General features: G+C 35.7%; 1 pseudogene; it reads left to right on the top strand.

Moving 5' to 3' along the window:
- The first annotated feature begins 749 nt into the window (after positions 1 to 749).
- Positions 750 to 2,070, top strand: LOC144224143 (glyceraldehyde-3-phosphate dehydrogenase-like; annotated as a pseudogene).
- The last annotated feature ends 4,938 nt before the right edge of the window (positions 2,071 to 7,008 follow it).

The following is a 7,008-nucleotide window of genomic DNA, read 5'->3' as shown; positions in this document are numbered from 1 at the left end:
CTACTAAGCAACGTAGTTTGTTCCAACTTCTCTGATAATTGTCTTTCTCTGTTACCTTTCCTATCTCCTCTCCCTCTGCTTACCTCTTAAATATAGATATTTTCAGGGAGCTCATGTTCTTAATCTCCTCCTCAGACTGTTGTTGAGTCATCTGCTAGGTTGGAAACTCTCAGATCCAGCTGTCTCTTCCTCATCTCCATCACTTTCAGACTTCTTTGCCTCTTCTTACAGTGTCCCCTCAACTTATAATTGCCTGCTTCTCTTCTTCCCACTTGACTTCTATTCACTTTTTAAGGCTCAGATCAAATGCCATCCTCTCTGTGAAGTCTTATCTGCTGCTTCTTAATTGTTTTCATCTCTGCATTTCCTTACAAATTCATTTGCACTTCTACTATAGCACTGTTCTTTCAGATTAGGAATAATGGCCATCTCACTTAAAACGACTCTGACAGAAAATAAATTGCATTATTGTCAAAGCCTAGGATATTTTTAAGGGATTCTGACATTGTATGTAACATATGCATTTATTATGCTTAATTTTAACCACATTCTCGGAAGTAATCAACACTCCTAAGCCTATCAGGAACATGTGAGACATCGAGCTTTACAGGTTAATTTGACTGCCTGGTCTTTACCACAGTGTTTTAGATAGATTTTAAAAAGCATATAATGGCTCTCTGCTCTTCCCCATTTGACAGACAGCCGCATCTTCTGGTGCAATGTCCGCTGTGTCCAGAAACGCATTGGTAAAGGTCAGAGTATATAGATTTGGCCATATTGGGTGCCTGGTCACCAGGTATGCTTTTAACTCTGGCAAACTGGATATTGTCAGAATCAGTGATGCTTTCATTGACCTCAACTACATGATCTATGTGTTCTAGTATGATTCAACTATGGCAAATTCAACAGCACAGTCAAGGCTGAGAATGGGAAACCTGTCAACGATGGAAAGCCCATCTTTATCTTCCAAGAGTGAGATCCTGCCAACATCAAATGCGGAGATGCTGGTGCTGAGTATGTTGTGGAGTCCAATGGAGTCTTCACCGCAAAGAAAAAGACTAGCACTCACTTAAAAGGTGTGGCCAAGAGGGCATCCTCTCTGCCCCTTCTGCTGATGTACCCATGTTTGCAGTGGCTATGGACCATGAGAACTATGACAACTCCCTCAATATTGTCACCAATACCTCCTGCACCACCAACTGCTTGGCTCCACTGGCCAAGGTGATCCGTAACAACTTTAGCATCATGGAGGGACTCATGACAACACCTCATGCCATCACTGTCACCCAGAAGACCATAGATGGCTCCTCTACGAACCCGTGACATGAGGCTGAGAGGCTGCTCAAAACATCATCCCTGCTTCTACCGGCCATGCCAAGGCTTTAGGCAAGGTCATCTCTGAACTGAATGGGAAGCTCACTGGTGTGGCCTACCATGTCTCCACTCCCAAAGTGTTAGTCGTGGATCTGAACTGCTATCTGGAGAAAGTTGTCAAATACAACGACATCAATAAAATGGTGAAGGAGCCACGGGTGGCTCAGTTGGCTGAGCTTCTGAGCTTCAGCTCAGGTCATGATCTCACAGTATGGGAGTTCGAGCCTCTTGTCAGGCTCTGTGCTGACAGCTCAAAGCCTTGAGCCTGCTTCAGATTCCATGTCCCCTTCTCTCTCTGCCCCTCACCCACTTGTACTCTGTCTCAAGAAAGAAAGAGAGAGAGAGAGGAAGGAAGGAAAGAAGGAAGGAAAGGAAGGAAGGAAGGAAGAAAGGAAGGAAGAAAGGAAGGAAGGAAGGAAGGAAGGAAGGAAGGAAGGAAGGAAGAGAGGGAGAGAAAGAAAGAAAATGAAGAAAAAAAAGTGGGAAAGCAGGCATACCCTCCAAGGTATGCTGGGCTACACTGAGGACCAGGTTGTCTCCCGCAACTTTAATAGTGACACCCACTCTTCCCCCTTTGATGCTGGGCCTGGCATGTCTCTCAACTACCACTTTGCCAAGCTCATTTCCTGGTATGAGAATTAATTTAGCTACAGCAACCAGGTATACCTCATCACCCACATGTCCTCTAAGGAGTAAGAGTCCCCTGTACCATCAGCCCCAGTGAGAGTAAGAAGAAGAGAGACCCTCAGCTCCTGGGAAGTTCTTGCCTCAACTCATCCTCCAACACACTGAAAATCTCCTGACCTTTACACAGTTTCCATTCCGGACCACCTAAAGAAGAGAAGGCTAGGAGAGTGTTGCTTTATCATGTACCAACAATAATGTATGCTGCACCCCCCAAAATAAAACATAAATAAATAAGTATACATTTTCATCCATAATTTAGAGGGAGAAATGCTTTGTGATAATTATGAACCAATGTTGTCCTCTACTTGGATTGAAAGGAACAACATAAAAATTGAAAACACTTGTAACAGTTCTCCTATTCAAAAACTATTTATGACCAAAGTGACTAAAATGAAATTATATTAGGCTTGTTCGAGGATATTTATGAAGGGGGTCAATAAGACAGGAGAACACAGCAAAAGACCACACCAGTGACATGGAAGAATACAACTTGCCTTGTATAGAACTTCAAAAACTAAGGATTTGCCAAATCCCCAGATATCTCTGGGATTTCCATGCTTTGATGTTCTTCACCATTGTGTTTTGGCCAAACATCGCAGGTCCTTAAAATACTTATGTAAGTGTCCTTTACTCACCAGTGGAGATGGAAGTTCAGAATATCTCACACAGGGGAAGAAAGATATTTTCAATGCCACAGAAATAAGACACAATTTATTATTAGAAAACAGACAGTAATCTAGATTACCTGCAGTGTGTGTTCACCTAAAGACTGGAAAGATAAGATGCCTTGAGATCATAGAAAGCCTTGAATGCAAGACTAAAAAGCTTCAACTTAAATCAGGATGCAGTTGAAAATGAAAGTTTTTTATTTTGGAGAGATTGTTAGCAAATTAGGACAGCTATTTAAGAAAATCAATCTGGATCCTGTGTCCAAGTAGAATGAATTGGGAGATCAGAAAAGCCTATTATTTAGTTTTGGAGAAACGAGGACCTGAAAAATGGTGATAGACTTGAGAATTAAAACAAGAACTATTAGCTTTGGAGATTTGAGTCAAGTCTCAAAGAACTAAAAAACTTTTGGTAAAGGGTAAAAAATTCAAAATCACTAACAGTGGTGAAACCAAAATAGTAATTAAAGGTATGTGTTTGCTAGCATGTAAATAAGGATGAATTTTATAAATTGGAGCTAAAAGTTAGCAAGTATTTCTACCTAACCTAATACTCAGTTAATGGCTTTGAATACAGTGGGTAAAATTTTTATTGAAACGTAGCTTATGTACAGAAAGACAAATTTTAACTGTATATATTCATGAATATTCACAAAGAAGACATTCATTAATAGTCAATAAGGTAAAAAAAAATAGATTATTAGTGGCATCACAAAAGTCTCCCAATGCCCCTTCCCAGCTAATACTCCCTAAAATGTAACCACAAATATGATATCTAACTAATATATTACTTTTACATGTTTTTGAACTCTTACAAATATGATATGTATTATTTGGTGCCTGCTTTATTCATTCAACATTATATTTGTGTAGCTCAACCATGTGGCAAATGTGGCACTAACTGGTTCTTTTTTTATTGAGATATAAAATTGCATTTTATATGAATGTACAACTCTATTAACAGGCATTTGAGTTGTTTCCTTTCAATGGTTAATGCATTCCTATATGTGTCTTTTAGTCAATATGAGTGGAATTGCTGTATGCAGAGGTCAATTTTATAGATGCTATCAACTAGTTTTCTAATGTAGATCAAGTTTATGCTTTTACCGGAAGTGTATGTGTGCTTCCTTTATCCATATCCCAACTAAAATGTGGTATTGTTTGTAGCTTTTATTTTAGCAATTCTAGTGTATACTTGTCGTGGTATCACCTAGTGCTTTGACCAAATGGATGTTCACTTTGTTGATGTGCTGTTCAAGTATTTGCCCATTTTTCTCTTGTGTAATGTGATTTTTTTTTCTTACCGATTTGTAGGATTTCTTTAGGAACTTTGTTTATGGGTTTTTTATTGGACATCAATTATATTAATATCTGTTCTCATTTGTGGGTTTACCTTTTCACTTTCTTAATAGTACTAGTCAATAAACCAAAATTCTCAATTTTAATATAGTGCAACCTATTAACCTTTTCTTTACGGTTAATTTTGTGTTAGTTTCTTGCTTTTAGAAAATCTTTGCTTCAGTTTCATGAAAATATGCTCTTCTGTTTACTTTCTTTATTGTTTTACTTTGTACCTTAGGTTTATGATCCATCTGGATTTAATTTCTGTGTGTAATGAGACATAGGCATTCAAAAACTTTTTTTAAATATGACTATCCGATTGATCTAGCACCATTTATTGAAAAAGTCATTATTTCCTCACCAAACTGTGTTGTCACATTCATCATAAGTGAAGTTTAAGTGTATATGCAGGGTCTCATTATAAACTCTCTATTCAGTTCCACTGTTATACTTATGTTCTACTTCTTAATTATTGTTCCTTTGTATTAAATCTTAATATCTGCTAGTGTTAACCTTCCAACTCTGGTTTTCATCAAGATTATCTTGGCTCTTTGGGTCTTTGATAAATATATTTTAGAATCATCTTTTGAAAAATATGTTAAAATTTTAATTGGAATACCACTAACTCTTGGGTAGAATTCACATCAGTTCAATATTGAGTCTTCAAAATAGGAATATGTGATATTTCTCCCTATGAGGTTTTCTTTTAATTTTTCTCAGAAATACTTAGAAGACATGTCTGTGCATAGGTTTTGAACAAGTTCTGTTGGAATTATTCCTAAGTACTTGATGCACTAGTACTTGATACTATTGTTGAGGGTATCTTCTATTTTAATTCAGTTCACAATTACTACTGCTTTATGGGAAGAAAGACATTTTTCAATATTAAACTATTTTTTCCTTATTATATACATTCTGCTTCCTTTATCTTACTTTATTTTGCTGAATACAATATCCAGTTCAATCTTGAATAGAAATCTTTCAATAATTCACCATTAACTATGATGTGAACTATATAAATTTGTGAATACATTTATCAGTTTAAAGCCATTGCTTAGTTTGCTAGTTTCTAGTAAGCTATAAGTTATTATTAAAAAGTTTTCAATTTATCAAATTATTTTCTTAGATCTACTGAGGTGATTGTATATTTTTTTCCTTTTTTTCTATTGATGTAGTGAATTATATCAGTTGAGTTTCTCATGTTAAAACATCTTTATATCTTAATATTAAATCCTAAGTGGTTGTGATATATAAGTATTTTTATATATCACTTACTTCTATTTGCTAATTTTTTAGAATACTTTAAGATTATTGTGAATCACAGCCCAGAGTCAGTGTTGTTGTTTTTTTTTCTTTTTAATGGAGCAAGTTAAAAAAAAAAAAAAAGACTAGAAAAGAAACTAATAGATCAAATATTCATTATACTCCTCTCTTCAGACCTGCATACCATCCTTCAGACCTGCATACCATCCTTTGTTCCTTATTTCTATTCACTGCATTACAAACTTCAGAATTATTTAGTTCTACCTCAAAATGCTTTTTTATAGAAATTACTTTTTCTAGTATAAGTTTCAGTTTCACAGAAACATTGTGAAGATAATACAGATGATTCACATATGCCACATCCAGTTTCCCCACTGTGGACATCTTATATTAGTATAGTATATTTCCCATAACTAATGAGCCATATTGATACATTATTATTAACTAAAGTTTACACTTCGTTCAGATTTCCTTTGTTTTTACCCTAAAAGTGTCTTTTTTATTTCTTTTAATTTTTAAAGTACAGTCCCTTTTGCTTTTTAGTCTTAGTCTGCACTCATTTTCAAAATTACTTAGGCTAGCACATTTTCTCCCCACACTCTCCAGTGAAGTTATTTCATTCACGGGTAATCTACTTAGATACTTTTGTCACAGTCTGCACTTAATCATAAGATCTGATTGCCTAAATATACTTATTGAATTAATATACATTGAGGTTTACTGTTGTACTGAAAGTTCTATGAATTTTACCAAACACATGGCACCATGTACCCATTACAATGTCATACAGAATAAATTCACCATTCTGAAAATCCCCTTTGCTTTACCTATTCAACAACCCAAACCCTTGCAATCACTGACCAGTTCACCATTTCTATAGTTACATATTTTCCATAATATCAGATAAATAGAATCATGTAGTATATAGCTGGCTTTTCATTAGTGTAATTTCATATAGCAATATATATTTAAGAATAATTCATGTGTTTGTGTGACTGATAGTTTATTCCTTTTTATTACCAAATAGTATTCCATTGTATGAATGCACTACAGTTTGCATATCCATTTACCGACTGAAGGACATCTTTGTTGCTTCCAGTGTTTGGCAATTATGAATAAAACTGCTATAGACATTTGCATTAAGGTATTGGCATGATCATAAGGTTTTAGATCAGTTGGATACAGACCTAGGAGCATGATTGCTAGATTATCTGGTGAAATTAATTTCAGTTTTGTAAGAAATTACAAAAATGCCTTACAAAGTAGCTACACTATTTTTCATTCTTAACAAGCAGTGAACGAGACTGGCTGTTGTCCTGAATACTCACCAGCACTTGGTATTACCAATTAAAAAAAAATCACGGTAGCCATTCTAGTAGGAATACAGCAGCATCTCACTGATTTACTTGGGATTTGTTTAATGGCAAATGATATTGAGAATATTCTTAAATATACTCATCCGCCATCTTTATATCTTGTTAATTAAAGCATCTGTTCAGATCTTTCACACATTTAAAAAATATATATTTAGTTTTGAGAGAGAGAGAGAGAGAGAGAGTGAGCTTGGGGAGAGCCAGAAAGAGAGAGACAGAATCAGAAACAGGCTCCAGGCTCTCAGTACAGAGCCCCACTGACTTGGGTTTCAAACTCACAAACCATGAGATCATGACCTGGG

The sequence above is a fragment of the Crocuta crocuta genome, unplaced genomic scaffold (assembly GCF_008692635.1).
Source record: "Crocuta crocuta isolate KB4526 unplaced genomic scaffold, BGI_CrCroc_1.0 scaffold52, whole genome shotgun sequence".
NCBI lineage: Eukaryota > Metazoa > Chordata > Mammalia > Carnivora > Hyaenidae > Crocuta > Crocuta crocuta.
This window is presented reverse-complemented; position numbering and strand designations above follow the sequence as displayed.